Source organism: Pseudonaja textilis, chromosome 2 (genome assembly GCF_049901715.1).
Source record: "Pseudonaja textilis isolate UNSWEBS1 chromosome 2, rPseTex1.2, whole genome shotgun sequence".
NCBI lineage: Eukaryota > Metazoa > Chordata > Lepidosauria > Squamata > Elapidae > Pseudonaja > Pseudonaja textilis.
The window spans coordinates 23,599,722-23,616,887 of NC_141991.1; the positions used below are offsets into that span (position 1 = coordinate 23,599,722).

Below are 17,166 nucleotides of genomic sequence, written 5' to 3' on the forward strand. Positions count from 1 at the left end.
CTGTGCTTTATACCTTGTTTTTCAAGCTCAGCTGATCGGCACAGCACAGCGGATTGCTGCATATCAGCTATTTCACACACAGGGATTGCTGGAGAAAATCATTAGCAAACACTCTGCACACACACGTGAAGTGTGTGTGTGTGTATGTGTGTGTGTGCAAAGCGTACGCTCATCAAACCGGTAGGAAATTTTTTTGAAACCCACCACTGACCAAGTGCCTGGAGCACTTATGGGTGATCTCAAGTCCTCTCCTTGTCACAAGAGGAATGGCAAAGAGCCAGTCTATTTGCTGACTCTTATTCCATTGCAGTTGTCAGCTGTAATTCTGGAAGAACTGTTTTCAGGCTCCCAAATCTGGATGAAGATACCCCTGCATCAGTGGTGGGATTCAACATTTTTACCATTGGTTCTGTGAGTGTGGATCAGTGGGTGTGGCAGGGGAAGGATACTGTAAAATTTCCAGTCAGAGGTGGTATTTGCCAGTTCTCCAAACTACTCAAAATTTCTGCTACCGGTTCTCCAGAACGGGTCAGAACCAGAGGTGGTATTCAGCAGGTTCTGACCAGTTCTGGAGAACCAGTAGCGGAAATTTTGAGTAGTTTGGAGAACCAGCAAATACCTCCTCTGACTGGTCCCGCCCCCATCTATTCTCTGTCTCCTATCGAGTCCCAGCTGATTGGCTGGGTCTCCTTTGGTTGCCCTGCACAGGAGAATGGAGCTGGAAAGCAGGCCAGTGGGGTGGGGAGGGAATGGGGATTTTGCAGAATCCTTATCCTGCCATGCCCACCAAGCCACACCCACCAAGTCATACCACGCCCATCAAGCCATGCCCACAGAACCGGTAGTAAACTTTTTTGAATCCCACCACTGGTCAGAACATGCTGAATACCACCTCTGCCCTGCGTTCCCATTTCTGTGCCTGATACCTTCTTTTCTTCTCTTTCTGATCTCCACTTCTCTCTGAGGCATGCTGCAGTGAAGGGTTTGATTCATATGCCAGCATGTTTGGAAATGATTTATAGCCTGGATATTTGACATTATGCCAAGAATCCTGTGAGTACCAGCCTAAGGGCTGAATATGGAATGAAAGCCCCAGGGAGCAGATCCTGTTCTGTCTACATTCAACCAAGGAATACAGTTATAAAGAAACAAAGACAGTGAATGATGTGCATCCACTTCACAGGAACCTTAAATCAGGGATTGAGTTAGGAAAATAGAAAGGGGAGATGGGAGGAAGAGAACGATTATTATGCTTTTAAAAAATGATCTCCTTTTTTGCAAAGTACTGTAGCACCCACCCCTCTCCTAGAAGAATGAAATGTTTTGAGAAATATTTAAAAGGCAGAATGTTATATTTCTCTGGATGAGAAATGGAGAAACATGCTCTTGGAAAGCAGCCCCCACCTTTCTTAATAGCCCTCAACAGATGTCAGCACGTAAGAGATAAAGAGATAGCTAGCTCTATTCATAAGCAAATTCCATCACCCAAGATCCAACAAAGGTAGGATTAGCCCTCAGCCACAATAGGAATTGCCCAAACCCTCTTCACTTCATCGTCTCAGTTGCAGCACCACTAGCAGTTCAAACTTCAACCAGACGTAGCTCAGACAAACTCCTAGGGTATGTACATGGCCCCACGGGAGTCTGACAACAGCCAATAGAATACATGTTCCTGCACAGGAACAGGAAGTTCAAGTGCAAAGCCCAAGAGAAGGTATAAACCCACCCTCACTCTCAACTCCATGTGGTCAGCTGCCCAGAACCCATGTACTTCATCATTAAACCATCTTTACAATCAGCCTCCATGTTTCCAGTGTCTTTCTCCCAGCTTGGAACTGAACCAGATGGATATTTCTTCCAACACTATAGATGTGGCTCTGTTTTTTTGTACTCATGCATGCTATCATGCACACATTTCAGTTAAAAACAAATTGGCTTAGTTCTTATCACAAGAGGTATTGGAGCAATGCAAACAGACACTTTTTTAGCCTTTTGTTTAGTATTCTGTGTTACTGAAACAGTACACCCTCTTGGTTTTGGATCTTTTTTTCCTCTCTGTGTTAATATATACATATATTTATAACTATATATTTCTTGACTGGCAGACATTAGCGATTTGCAACAATTAAAGATCCCGACTTCTGTTTGTACTACTCAGATATCATATCTATTTAGAAGCACCTGAGTTTTCATTCTAACATCAACTTGATAGAAAACAACAGGTGAATATATATAAATGTGTGTGTGTGTGTGTGTGTGTATGTGTATATATATATATATATATATATATATGCAGAGTATGTAGGTCTAGCTGTGTTCAGGTCTTTTCTGAACACACACACACACACACACACACACACACACACACACACATAGGCAGAGTAACATCAATTGACTGAAAAACTGACCACTGTAGCATTTCTCAAACCTCCTTCAGTTCACTGTTCAGATATGGGAAAGCTTTTATTCTACAAAGTACCATTCAGCATAGCAGTTAACCACTAATGCACCTGTATATGTGTGCCACTGTCTTCTGAATAAAGCTGAAACTTACCAGGGTGAATGTACCAGTATCTACCAATATTTATCCAGCATTCTGAACCTGCTCATTCTGTTCCTTCTGCTCAGTAGGCTTTTAGTTCAGGTGTTCTACCAGGATAGGTGTTTCATAAGCATCTTTCACTTCCGGGAGATTATTGTTGAATGGAGCATAATATTCAGAGAACCAGAACATACCAAGTAAAAGGTGGGGCACTTTTTATGACTATGCTATAAATTAAATCCGCTGGCAAGCCCAACCTCAATGAATGTATGCAATGGTAAACAATTTCCTCAACCCAGGTATTGTGCAGCTCTCTTAGGAAATGTCAAACAAACTACAATATATTTGTCAGAACAAGGAAATATTTCAGATGTTGATGAGAAAGTCCAATGAATGAGAATATTGATATGACTAAAAAGAGGCAATTACCTAACGATTTGTTTGCTTATTCTCTCTGTATCAATAAAGGGGAATATTTGTAGCTCAGGGTTAAAAGGAGGGGTCCTTGGTGCTCTCTGAGCTTGGTTGTTTTCTTATAAATGTTTCATTACTAGCACTTCAAGCACTGCAGTGCAGATGTTACCAGGGGTGGGATTCAAATTTTTTAGCAACTGGTTATGTGGGTGTGGCTTAATTGGTGGGCGTGGCTTGGTGGTCATGCTATTGGCTGGGTGTGGCCAACTCAATATCACTCACATCGAGGCACTCATCTCCTCGCCTGGCCTCTCATGACTGTGGGGATGCTGCAACAGTTGTAAGTGTGAAAAATAGTCATAAGTCACTTTTTTCAGTGCCATTGTAATTTTGAACGATCACTCCACATGAGCAAAGTACCAGCAAAGGAGGGGAAAAAAAACTTCAGAATTTTTCCCGAGACAGGAAGTCTAGTTCTGCCAAGAATGTAATAAGGATTAATGGAGAGGCAGTTTCTGTAAGCAACACCAGAATGTTTCCTTCCTGCCTTCCTTACAGGATTAGGCCAGTAATTTCTTCTAACAACCGGTTCTCCAAACTGCTTAGAATGTTAACAACTGGTTCTAGCGAATAGGTGCAAACTGGTAGAATTCCACCCATGGATGTTACCTAGTTTGAGTAATGAAATGTTCTCCTTATAGTAATTTGTCATTCCTTGGGTTTCTTTCTCTAACATGACCTCTAGCTTTTTAGTTGTCAAGATTGCTGATTTCTTTTTGCTTTCCAGTTCTTCTGCTATCTGGGGATTCTGAGTATATCATCCAACAGGCTTTGGTGGAGCCTCCAACCAGGATCAATTGCACTTGATCCTGCTTTATTATGAACAGTCATTAGGAGCTGACAGGTCAACTATCATCTAATTCCTAGAAGTAAAATGACAGGTGACAAACAAGCCAAGGATACCTATAGCCAACAACTCTTGGTTTTATGGCTTCCGAAACCTCCCAAATTTGTCAAAATGCAGTGACAAATTGCAAATACTAGCATAGGATTTTCTAGTAAGATGTGCTAACTCTTTGAGAACTTTTATTTTATTTTATTTGTTTGTCAAACATGTACAAGATAACAAGTATAGGTATGAACGTAAACATGAACAAAGGAAGTAAACATAGATAAATGTGGACAGTAAGACAGGGGTGGTAGGCATGCTGGTGCGCTTATGCACACCCCCTTTAAGGACCTCTTAGAAATGGGGTGAGGTCTATGGTAGACCTCACCCCAGTTTGAGGTTGAAGCTGTGAGGAGTTGAGGCTGTAACAACAGAGACTGGTAGGGCGTTCCAGGCATTGACCACTCTGTTGCTGAAATAATATTTTCTGCAATTGAGTTTGAAGTGGTTTATCTTGAGTTTGTATTGGTTGTTTGCCTGTGTATTATTATGATTGATGTAGTTGCTTGACATTAAGAGCCCTGGTGGAGCAGTGGTTAGAATGCAGTACTGCAGGCTATCTCTGCTGACTGCCAGCTGACTGCAATTTGGCAGTTCAAGTCTCAAGGTTGACTCAGCCTTCTATCCTTGGTCTGAGGTTGGTTAAACGAGGACCCAGATTGTTGGGAGTAATAGGATGACTGAAAACCTCTTTGACAATGCTGTAAAGTCCTGGGAAGGACTATATCAGTTTAAGTGCTGTTGCTATTTCCTTCCTTTGTTTGTGGTGGGTTGCAATCAATTCAAGGACATTCCAGGCTTGAATATTTCACATAATTACTAAACTTATCCATGTTTAAACTGCAGCAAATTGTTTCATATTTACTGGATGTTGCCCACTGTTTCCTAAAGAAGGTGTGCCCAAAATATCTTTTCAAATGATCTGGGACAGAAGGGACCTTTTTGTTTGATGACTTCCCTGTTCAAGTCACTTCCTGAAACAAATCATTGCACTCAAATATCACCTACTTGATGTGAACATATTAACTAACAGACACTGGATGTAAATGCTGGAAATCAGCAAAAAAAAAAAAAAAAAAAGAGAAGCCAAAAACCAGGATCATAAATGTGAGCCAGTTGCCAAGTTTGCAAAATACAATTGTGTGACAATGACATGTGTATATGTGTGCGTGTATTTTTGCGTACAGTGATTGAAACTTTGAAAGCAGGTGGTATCCTTTTAGGGGTCCGTCGTACCTTTGAACGGTCACTAAGGATAAAATAGATATAGAATTCTTTTATTGGCCAAGTGTGATTGGACACACAAGGAATTTGTCTTGGTGCAAATGCTCTCAGTGTACATAAAAGAAAAGATACATTCATCAAGAATCATCAGGTACAACGTTTAATAATAGTCATAGGGTACAATAAGCAATCAAATCATACTAGGAAACAGTCAATGTAGATTGCAAGGATACAAGCAACAAAGTTACAGTCATACAGTCAGAAGTGGGGGTGGGGATGGGGGGTGAGGAGTGATGAGAAGATTAACAGTAATAGTTGTGCAACATTAAGCGAGGATTATATGTAGAGCTAGTCGTCAACTTAAAGACCAAAATTGAGCCCCAAATTTCTGTTGCTAAGCAAGGCAATTGTTAAGTGATTTGTTCCACTGATTAATTGTTCTGACTGATTAATTGTCCTTGGAACCTGTTTAATTCTTGTTATGCTGGTTTGACGCTCCTCTTATAAAAATAACTTTTAACTGCTCCCAGCTAGTCAGCTAAATATTTTTCTAACTGTTTTACAACCTTTTTGGGGCAGTTGTCCTGTGGTTATTAAGTGAATCTGGCTTCTGCCATTAACTTTATTTGAACAAAGCTGATTGGGAAGATGAGAAATGGTGATAAGACGATGCCAGGAGCCAGTGCAACCATTGTAAACAATATATACCAGTTGCCAAGCACCTGAATTTTGAACACGTGACTTTGGTGTAATGTTTGAAAGGGTAAGAACAGGTCATAAGCCACTTTTTCCAGTGGCATTGTAACTTGGGACAGTCACTAAGCCAATGGTTATAAGTTGAGGACTATCTACAATCAATCATTTTCATGTTAAAAAGTGTCAGGACCTTTTAGCCACAATTATGTTGACGTGCACAAATCTGAAGGCTGTAAACAGTGTATCATGATTTAGGGTATAACTAAACCTTTATATCATAACTTCCTCAAGTAGGTTTCCTTCAGAGGTCATTTTGCGGAAGATTGTGATTGAAAAAAAGTAAACACGATTGAGAGTGTTTTAACAAACTGCATCGCTGTTTAGTTTGGGGGCAGCAGTGCCTCCGATAGAAAGTCCATACGGAGAGTGGTAAGGACAGTTGAGAAGATTATAGGAAGCTTGCTCCCCGTCATTCAAGATACTGCTTATAAGCGCTATGTGTTTAGAGCTCCAAGCATTGTTAGAGACCCCACACAGTCACTTCATGGTCTGTTTCTGTTGCTCCCTTCTGGGAGGACGTTTCAAAGTATTTCTAGCAGGAGTGCAGTACCAGATTCTGTAACAGCTTTATCCCAATGCCAGCTGTCTGATAAACTTGCAAGATTTGTTCTTCTCACCATGTACATATATGTGGGTATATGAATAATTTTGTATTTATTTATTTATTTTGTCATGTTTATGTAGTGTATATTGGAGGTTATAACTCTTTGGGAGCTGTATGCAATGAAATTTCATTTTAAAGTATGCCGATTAGTGTACATTCAAAGTGACAATAAAGTTATTCTAAGTTCTAAGCCTAAATTCTAAGTTCATACGGTGCAATGTTAATACTTTATATGCAAAACTATTCTTGTATATTCTATTCGTCATTGGCATCTTGTACAGTAGAACTTTGTGAAATTATTTTGAAGCCTATTTGGATAAGTGTTTTGTGTAGGGTGAGCTGTAGATATATTTTTTAATAAAGGGAATCCCTGAGACTGGAATATTATTTCAAGGATTCCTTTAGGGTAAGAAATATTAGAAAGGCTGATTTAGAGGTATGTGTGAATGACACTGTGGCAAAAAAAAGGTGTTTAGCCTTGATTGACCAAGCTACAGGCTTAGCATCATGTTTCACTTCTGGATGGTCCTTGGAACCTGTTTAATTCTTGTTATGCTGGTTTGACTCTTCCCTTATAAAAATAACTTTTAACTGCTCCCAGCTAGTCGGCTGAATATTTTTCTAACTATTTGTATGCCCTGTTTTTACCCCTCTGAAGAAAAGAATTTTAATACACTATTTTTATCAGTTATATAGAATAGAATAGGATAGAATAGAATAAGAGAGTTGGATAGTCCAACCCCCTAACTAGGCAGGAAACCCTATACAATGTAAGACAAATGGTTATTCAATCTCTTCTTAAAAACTTCCAGTGTTGGAGGATATACAACTTCTGGAGGCAAGTTGTTCCACTGATTGACTGATTAATTGTCTAATTAATTAATTGTTCCACTGATTAATTGTTCTGACTGATTAATTGTCCTTGGAACCTGTTTAATTCTTGTTATGCTGGTTTGATGCTCCTCTTATAAAAATAACTTTTAACTGCTCCCAGCTAGTCAGCTAAATATTTTTCTATTTGTATGCCCTGTTTTTACCCCTCTGAAGAAAAGAATTTTAATACACTATTTTTATCAGTTATATAGAATAGGATAGAATAGAATAAGAGAGTTGGATAGTCCAACCCCCTAACTAGGCAGGAAACCCTATACAATGTAAGACAAATGGTTATTCAATCTCTTCTTAAAAACTTCCAGTGTTGGAGGATATACAACTTCTGGAGGCAAGTTGTTCCACTGATTGACTGATTAATTGTCTAATTAATTAATTGTTCCACTAATTAATTGTTCTGACTGATTAATTGTCCTTGGAACCTGTTTAATTCTTGTTATGCTGGTTTGATGCTCCTCTTATAAAAATAACTTTTAACTGCTCCCAGCTAGTCAGCTAAATATTTTTCTAACTGTATGTATGCCCTGCTTTTACCTCTCTGAAGAAAAGAATTTTAATACACTATTTTTATCAGTTGTATAGAATAGAATAGAATAGAATAATTCTGCAGTCAAAACTCTGCCCATTTTTAAACTCTGCATCATGCATAATACAGGGGTAGCTTTGAGAACACCATCATTGCCACCATAAGGGCTTTTGGACCACACTTTGCAGACACCCCTGGCTGTCATGATGGATATTTGTTGTGCTTCATAATCACCCTTGGGACTTGGATGCTGAAAAATCTCATGCTGAAAAGGGACCCATTCTTATCTCATTGGTGAAATAAAATGCATTGGCATGTGTAAAAAAAAGAAATGCCCATAGGAAGGGATGGTTTTTCTGGCCTGGATATTGATCTGAGCACAGTAGTCCTTGACTTGCAAACCATTTGTTTAGCGGCCATTCGAAGTTACAATGGCATTGAAAAAAGTGACTTGTGGCCATTTTTTACACTTAGAATCAGAGGTGGGCTGCTGGGGGTTCACAGGGGTTCAGGAGAGCCCCTAGCTAAGATTCTGTGCAGTTTGGAGAACCCCCAAATCCCACCCCTGGCTGCCCCCCCTCCCCCCCCTCCGAGGAGTCCCCTCATGGCTCGTCTTGGATGTAGATAAGGGCAGGGCACGTGTGAAGACTTGGGGAGGATGAAAAATGGGCCTCCCTGAAGTTCAAGAAAGCTGGAAATAGGCCTGTTTCCAGCTTCTAGAGAGCCTCTAGCACCTGGGGAGGCCGCTTTCACCCTCCCAGAGGCTCAAGGAAAGCCCCTGGAGCCCAGGGAGAGCAAAACCACCCCCCACATGCTGAAGGAGGCTGACTAGGCCATGGCCACCATGGCCACACCCACCCAGCAACCAGGCAGAGAACCCTTTGCTAAAATTTTTGAAGCCCACCCCTTCTTAGAATCACTGCAGCATCCCCATGGTCATGTGATCAAATTTCAGCTGCTTGGCAACTAACTCATATTTATGCTGGTTGCGGTGTCTTGGAGTCATATTATCACCTTTTGTGACCTTCGGACAAGCAAAAGCAACGAGGAAGCCAGATTTACTGAACAACTGTATTATTAATTTAACAACTTCAGTGATTCTTGTGACAAGAAACATCATAAAATGGGGCAAAACTCACTTAACAACTGTCTTGCTTGACAAAAGAAATTTTGGGCTCAATTGTGGTCGTAAATTGAGGACTACTTGTAGATGATGGTTCTTCAATCAAACTTCTGGTTTCTTCTCCAATTTTGCTTCCCTTTTTCTCTCTCGCACTATTGGTCCAAATGGGTGGCTTGCTTCTCAATCCTTCCTCTCTGGTTCTGGTTAAACTAGCAGCTGGTTAATTGAGATTATATTTGAATTCTTTATTCATTATTACACTACATTTTCCCAGGGTTTAAGGTCAGGCCAAACTGGGTATGCTTGATTTATGACAGGACTCAAGTGGAAAGTCACAGTTCAGAAACTTCAAAGAATGTCCACATCTGTGCTTGGCATGCCACATCAGGCACATATTGGTGTTAAATATTTGTGTTCACAGTAATAACGGTTTGTGATGAAAATTACAAATTACAAAATTGGGATTAAAAACCATCTGGGATTTTTTAGGATTGTTTATTGACCCACCCAAGTTTAACACCCAAATATTTATTCTGTGAAAATATTGTGATTTCCCCACAATTCCCCACCATTCAGTCAGAGCTGAAGAAGCTTCTTGGATGAGAAGCGAAATGTTTTGAACAGAAAAAAACAGAAAGTACAGTTGCCTCCTGAAAAAAAAAGCACCTTTGGGACAACCATGACCCTGGATGACTGAGAATCTCCAGACATCTGTGAAAATATTGATAATTTAATAAATACTACTTTAACTAGAAGAACTAAATAATAACAGTAATGAACAACTTACATCTTATGATGATGCACTTAACACCATATAACATCTGTCCATCCCAGCTTCTTGGGAAGGACATGACAGATGGACAAAAATGCCAAACCCGGTGTAAACATCTGGCTGACAAATTATAAAGAGTGCCATTAATTTTAAGGGTGGGGGTGGGGTCAAGACTGATCATTTTGGGGAACCTTAAATTAGTCCAAGCACCTTACTGAATTTCCATTTGTGATCTGTGTTTTCTCATTGCCATCCATTATTGCAACACAAAATAGGATGCCAGATTGCTTATTTTATTTTATTTTTCATCATGTTTATATAGCCACACATCTCACAAACAAGTCATTCTGGACAGTGCACAACAAAGTATAATACTCCTTGGGATTCTTCTTCTGAAAAATAGATATTCTGAAAACATTCTGGGATTAAAGAAACCTAGGAGGCTTTGATCTCTCTCGAGAAATAACCTTGCTATTAGTTTAGCTGCTATTACTTTGTTTTTGCTGCTCCTGGTAAGAATTGGCATAGTGCATAGCAAACAGCCTTAATGCTTGCAGGGCCTTTACTGCCTGCCCAGAGCGGCCAGGAGATCCGTCTGGGTGTGAAGGCAATAATTAGTCAGCTCAGCCTGCGCTGAGCCTGGAGCAGCCTTCCAACTTTGTAATAATGTGTTATACCACACTGGGGCAAGTCCAGCCAGCTGATTTTGCTAGCATCTTTTACAAGCCCGAGGAGCAAAAGTCTCATCTTCATGATTACCCAAGGAGGCAAAAATGAGAGTGAACATGTGGAGGGAATAGAGAACAGCCTTGGAAGACAGTGGGAAGAGCCGTTACTGAGGCAACAATTAGCCAAGGATGGCTTCAGTTGATTCTAAGAAACTAACTTGAGGAAATGTCTTCAGGCAGGTTTCTCCCTCATTCACACAAAGCAAGGAAGGAGGGACTTCCGGTTTGAGCTTCTTCAGTGACAGACTGAAACCTCGTCTCTGCGAGACTTCGATCCTTGCTCGCCACTGGAGCGCCCCGAGCCAGCTGGTTTCAGAGCTAAGCCACCCCATAGAGGTGGTGAAGAGGGGGGAGACTGCCAGCAGGGTTGAGGAGAGCCACACTTTTCCTCCCCAGCTGGCCCTTACTCCCTTTCCCGAAGGTGGTTGCAGCGGTGGTCAGAAATGGCCACCACAAAGAAGAACTTGACCGGAAAAGAATGTGCAGGAGGAAGATAAGAAGAGAAAGGTTTGGTTGACTGGGTCAAACAGCAAAAGCAACAAATAAGGTATCCTGGAATTGAAACTGTTAAAAAACAATAACATTGTTCCCTAAGAAGATTTTTAAGCTGCGAAGGAGAGAGAAAAGGGAAAATATTTGTTTTTGTTTTTTCTCCTCTTCCTATACTGACAGCTAAGAGACTTAAGCAAGAAATTAATGCTGAAAATAAAAAGTCAAAGGGATAATAAAGATTTCTGGATAATTAAAAGCTATTGAAAACAGGAAAGGAGAGAAAAAGAATAAAAGGGTAGGATCTGGAAGGGAGGAGACTGCCTGGAATTAAAAAAGAAATTACAGCAAAATCTTAACAAGACTTCCAAAAGATACATTCTAACTGAAATATCGCAACAAAAACCCCAGGAAGAGAAAGTTGAAAAAGAAATAAGAAGATATAACTTGGGGCTATCTGGATTACTTGATGATTTCTAGATTCTTGGTTATTGTTTTGAATGACTAAAATCAATCAGGTGGTTGTTTAAAACTTTTTAAAATGGCTCCACTTTTAGAAGAACTGGGAGAGGTTCTTTTGGCTTCATATTTCAGTTTTTAGAAATAGAGATTTGGAATTATGAGAAACAACAAGAAATGTCTGCAGAACAAGAAGATTGCAACAAAGAAGAAGCCATCTTTAATGAACAAGTAATCTTAGATGGGGGGAAAAGGAAAGGGGGAAAAGAGAATGGAAATTTTAGGATTGGGAAAAACAACTCCCCAAAAAATAGAGTGAAAAATAAGTAAAAGCAACAGAAGAGGGAAATGCAGAAGAGGATTAGAACTAGAGAGACAAGGGGGTAAAAAGGGGAGGGAGAAGATGAGAGGGAAGAAAGAAAGGAAAAGAAGTTATACAGGACAGAAGCAAAATATAGAGAAACAGGGCCTATTTAGAGATAATGAGTGAAAACTTAATGGAAAAAGGGATTCTGCAAAGGTACATAAGATAGTATGGTTATATTAGAAGCAGAAATAATTTTAGAAAATATGAAACAATGTATGATTAAAATGTCTGATAAAACAGCTATCGTAATTCAGTGGAATGCTTGTCAATATAAATGTAACAAAAGGTATATTTAATGATTTATAAAACATATGTGAAGAGAAATAAGGGAAAAATAATTATGGAGATTATATGTGTTTTTAAGGAAGTATGATATTTAATTGAAAAGAAGTGTTAAAGATGTTATGGTTTTAATGATTATTAATGATAGAACTGAACTGGAATGGAATGAGGGTTTATAATTACATATATTTACAATCTTTCTTTCTTTCTTTTTTTTTAAAGAATATAGTGTGTATTATAAGAATGTGCCAAGCAGAATTCGGTTGGAAGTTATGTATTATGTATTATATTGAAGGTCATAAACTTAAGGTATATATTGAAGTTTAAATAAGAGTTGAATGGATGTAACTAAAAGATACAAAGGTGTCATACTCCAATTAGTAACTACAGGAGAAAATTTGTTTAATGAGGAAAGATAATATGAAATTGAAACAGAACAGACAAAAGTATAAATATAATGATTTGAATTGAGATGAGATAATCAAAATAAAATTGAAAACATTAAAAGAGGGGAAAAACTATATAGAAAATGTAAAATAGTATAAGATATGGAATAAAATACAAAAAGGAGCATGAAATTGAGTTTTGTTTCTGTATAAAGGAGTTCAACCTGGGACCATGCTATTTTCAAAAAAGATGTTTTACTTGTATTTTGTATGTGTGAAAACCCAAATAAAACTTTATTAAAAAAAAAAAGCAAGGAAGGAGGGATTCTATTACTCTATCTTTATAATAAAAGTAGTTTTACATTTAGATGGCATTGTTTTCTTAGCCCGATCCATCATATAAAGTAGAAAGTTTGGATGAGATGGTGAGGGCTATACCATTTATGTTAGATAAAAGGGGAAGGTGGTTGCAGATAGTGGCATGGTGAACAATGAGATTGGATGTCTGTAGAGATTCTCAGTCATCTAGGTCATGGTTATTCCAAAGGTGGTTTTTTTAAGGAGGCAACTGAACTTCCTTGTTTTTTCTTTTGAAGACATTTCACTTCTCATCCAAGAAGCTTCTTCAGCTTTGAAAGGATAGTGGGGAATGGAAGGATTTATATTTCTTGCAGACAGCTGGTCATTTGTGTTAGGAATATAAGTCACCTAACAGGTATTTGGGTTAGAAATATATAAACCAGGATCGACATTTTAATACCGTCTCTTTAAGAGTATGCTAAAAACTGCAATTGGGTGTGGTTATTCAAACGGCCATAAGATGGAGCCTGGGTTGTTTTAGTCTTAGTCTTAGTCTCAGAAGAAAGTGTGTCTGAGTGAGTATCTCTGTTTCCTTCTGTTGGAAAATATTGCCGTTCCTCCATTTTTCCTAATTGACTTATATTACTGGATTTAATGTGAGTCTGTTACTGAACTGTTTTTTGACACTGGACTTTGATATTTGGATTATCCCTGGATTGAAAAGTGACTGATTTAACTTGTGAATGACTTTGGGTTGCTTATTTTGGACTTTGCTTAAACCTTTCTGGAAATAAAAACCTACATTTACTGTACAGTGTATTGGTGTGCTCTGTGTGTATTATTTCAACACTACTCTCTATACGTCTCCCTGTATACGCTCATTCTCCTAACGGGGAATTACCTCAACAATTTGCATCCATTTTTTCAGAGGGTCGTTGAGGCACTTGGAGGTTTATCTGTGTCCTCAGGGTCACCTGAGTAGTGCTCCTGATTCCTGTAGTCTGCCATTTTTCCTCTGGGAATCCATTCCTACTCCCACACCATTCAAAAGGTGTTCAGTCCCATATTGTATAGCTAAAAATCTGTAGAGATTCTTAGTCATCCATGTCACAGTTATCCCAAAGGTTTTTAAGAAAAAAACAAGAAAGTCCAGTTGCTTCCTGAAAAAGCACCTTTGGGAGTGAATTAGGGAACAAGGCCCATTTATAGGAGCAAAACTAAACAAAATGAAAAGCAAAGACTCAAGCTTTTGTCCCCACACACTCTGCAGTACTTTGGAGGGGGGTTTCATGCGTGTTGCATGTGGACCCAAGTCTTCATGTTTTACACCTCTGTTTTAAGTCATGCATGTGGAAGTAGCTTAAGAACTTTAAAATTACCGACTTTCTTGCAAATAAGGCAAATATCTGGGCTTACAGCCAAAAAATTAAAAAAAAAATCCCAGAAGTGGCATTTCAAGGTTATGTCAAACTTAATATGTTAAAGTTTGACTTTAATAACAGTTTATTTCAGCAGTGTCAAATATATGTCACTTGTATTATGATAAATAGGTCCATAATCCAGAACAGTGGATCTTTATGGGTAGACACAGGATTTCAAAGACTCAAAAGAAATTATGGATGTGAAGGCTCAAATTATAGGCCTGGAGTTGCAAAGCATCTGGGTAACCACTAGATGGTAGCAGAGAGATGCAGAAACCCCCAGGTCTATCTTTTCATATGTAATATCTGATATTCCTAGTTGTGTCTATGAGTACTCTGTGATGAATATTGACAGATGTAAACGAAAAACACCTCTGTTAATGGAAGCTTTCAAGTGCTTTAGGATGAAGAAACATGAGGGGTCAGCAGTGCCTAAAATAAAAATGAAGAATTGAAGTGATTCTCAGAAGCAGGAGATGTGTTGCATGTCTGAAACCTCCTGGGATCCTGGCTTGTTCAAGCAAGAGTTTGATGCAAGACCATAGCCACTGGAAGCGGGAGTTTGAGTTCCACTTAGACCCGTTTTTATTCCAGTTAAAGAAGAAAACAGTAACACGAAGCTTTGATTGGAGATCAGTGAAGGAAAGTTTGTATTAGCATAAAACTCAGCGTTATCTTGATAGGGTCTTTTCTGCTGGCAGCAATGAATGTCTTCTGTGAGGCAGGGTGAGGCAGCCATGAGAGATGAAATCTTTACAAGAAAATAGCAGGCAGGATAAGAATTCTGAGTTCGGCCTCGATCTTTAGCAAATGTGTGTAATTTTGGAGTGGTGGAGAATTCACCAAATGGAGACAATCTTACTTATAGCAATAGCAATAGCACTTAAATGTTTTCAGCCAGAGAACCTGACTATTTATATATATATCTTTCTTCCCCACCTTGCCTGAATTTTAGACATTTTAATTTTTGTTAAATTTGCTTCATCACTTGTTCATTTCTTCCTTCACAACAGATACTTGTTAAGGACTCCAGTCCTGTGGATTCAGCTCACTTTTAGGTTTCTCACGTACCCCACTCCCATTTCACTTTTCTCACCTTCACTTTTAGTTGTAGAAAAACCCCATTTAAAAAGCATGAAGCGCCTCAACTTTCTATTATCAACCAAACCAAACTTAAGATCTAATATAACCAAAAGAAAAATTTTCTCCTTTTTTTAATGCACAAAAAGAAAATAAAGAAAATACAATTTTTATATAGCTGGTGTAGCTGCAAAATTCCAGGGGGCGTTTCTGTCATTTGAATCAGATCATTCTTTATTTATTTATTAGATTTCCCAAAATTAAAGGATGTTCTCAGTAGTTTTAGAATGCAGTAATGCAAAAAAAAAAAAATGTGGTAAAACTTCCATAGTATAGCTGAAAAAAGTAAAACTGAACTATTTCCCAATTATACCAATATCAGCCAGTAACTGAGGGTATCAGTCCAATCTTGTAAACAAGCAGAAATTCTTTGTTGAAGTGAGTTAGAATCAGTATAGATATCACAATCCAGTGGGCACTGAGTTTCAATACATCCTTACAAAATTCCCAAAATCGAACAAACTTGATGCATAAGTAAAGATGTGTGAGCACATGTTTCGAAACAAAAGGTATCCAGATGTCTTTGTCTTATTTAAAAACCATTGCAACATTTGAGCTCTGTTGCAGTACAAGTACACTTTGTAACCCACTACACACCCACACACCATCCCACTTGGAATCTTTTGCTGTTATCTATCCACTCAATTTTCAGTTGTGTTCACATTTATTCCAGCCTGGATTTCTTAACCATTGCAAAACATCACACAGGTTGTAATTAAAATGATACACAGTGCTGCTGAATGATCAGGCAAATGTATCAGAGTTCTGGAACAGATAATTAACTCAATCACAATGGAATAAGCAATAAACGAAGGGTGCAGCAATCTCTGATCCGTCACAACTTGTTACCTGTTCAATCTCTCCAAGTGTAATTTTCATGTGGTTTCCAGGAGCACAGAAAAGGCCCCTTATCTCCAATATTGAAAAAAGCCCAAAGGCAAAAGAATAGGATGCGATTAAAGAAAAGAAAAAGAACTGAAATGCTCCACACAATCTTGTTACTTTGCCCAGTTGTTTTTTTTTAAAAAGAAATTTGTGGTGAAATGCAGAACCTAAAAAAATGCAATAGGAATAGTAAAAGCCATTTTCACGACCAAGGACAGGATTCAACGGTCATGAAGAAGGCAGCTCAGAGACCACAGAATTTTGTGGATCTTTTTTTTCATGAGGTAAATTTCCCTTTGGAAAAAAAGTTTTTTTTTAAATAAAAGGATAGGGAAATGCTGTTGTTCTGTCTCCTGTATCAAAATGAAAAGTTGCAATGAAAAACAAAAACAAGAAACTAACAGAGATTGAACGGTGTGGATTTAAAATTCTCCCATTTCTCTGACATGCTCTTCAAGTGGGGAAAATTTACTCAACTATATCATCAACATAATACAAATGGCAATACTAATGTTATGCAGTTTGCAGAGCCCACTGGAAATGTGGATTTATAACTCCCCATTCACGTAAGAGGTTACCCTTTGGGAAACTAGTATAAAAACTACACAAGGAACACAGAAGTACCATTAGGGAGTAGTAAACATGCCATTTTGGATGAAACATCTGTTTTTGGGCTGGACCATATCTAGATCCCACATATTATTTCAGTTCAGAGTTTTAACTTCTGGAATGACCATTAAATTCTCCACATCTTGGAAAGACCAGATGTCCAGGGGAGAAATTGGCTTCTTCCGAGAATAATAAGTTGTGAAGTTATCTAATCACCAGTGTGCAAATATGTATGTCTCCAACTTATATCCAAAGTTTACAAGATACTGGATGGAGACACATAACCAAAGAATTCAACC

General features: G+C 38.6%; 1 protein-coding gene across 4 annotated transcripts in view; it reads right to left on the bottom strand.

The window, feature by feature from the left end:
* The window catches only part of FAM3D (FAM3 metabolism regulating signaling molecule D), a 30,010-nt gene extending 27,130 nt beyond the window's left edge, over window positions 1-2,880 (bottom strand). The window contains exon 1 of one of the 4 annotated variants that reach the window (XM_087923567.1): window positions 2,555-2,880. The gene's annotated coding sequence lies outside the window, so the exon portion shown is untranslated. The remainder of the gene's footprint in view (window positions 1-2,554) is intronic. The other 3 variants (XM_026721708.2, XM_087923566.1, XM_087923568.1) reach the window with 3 other exon arrangements.
* Between the last annotated feature and the right edge of the window lie 14,286 nt (window positions 2,881-17,166).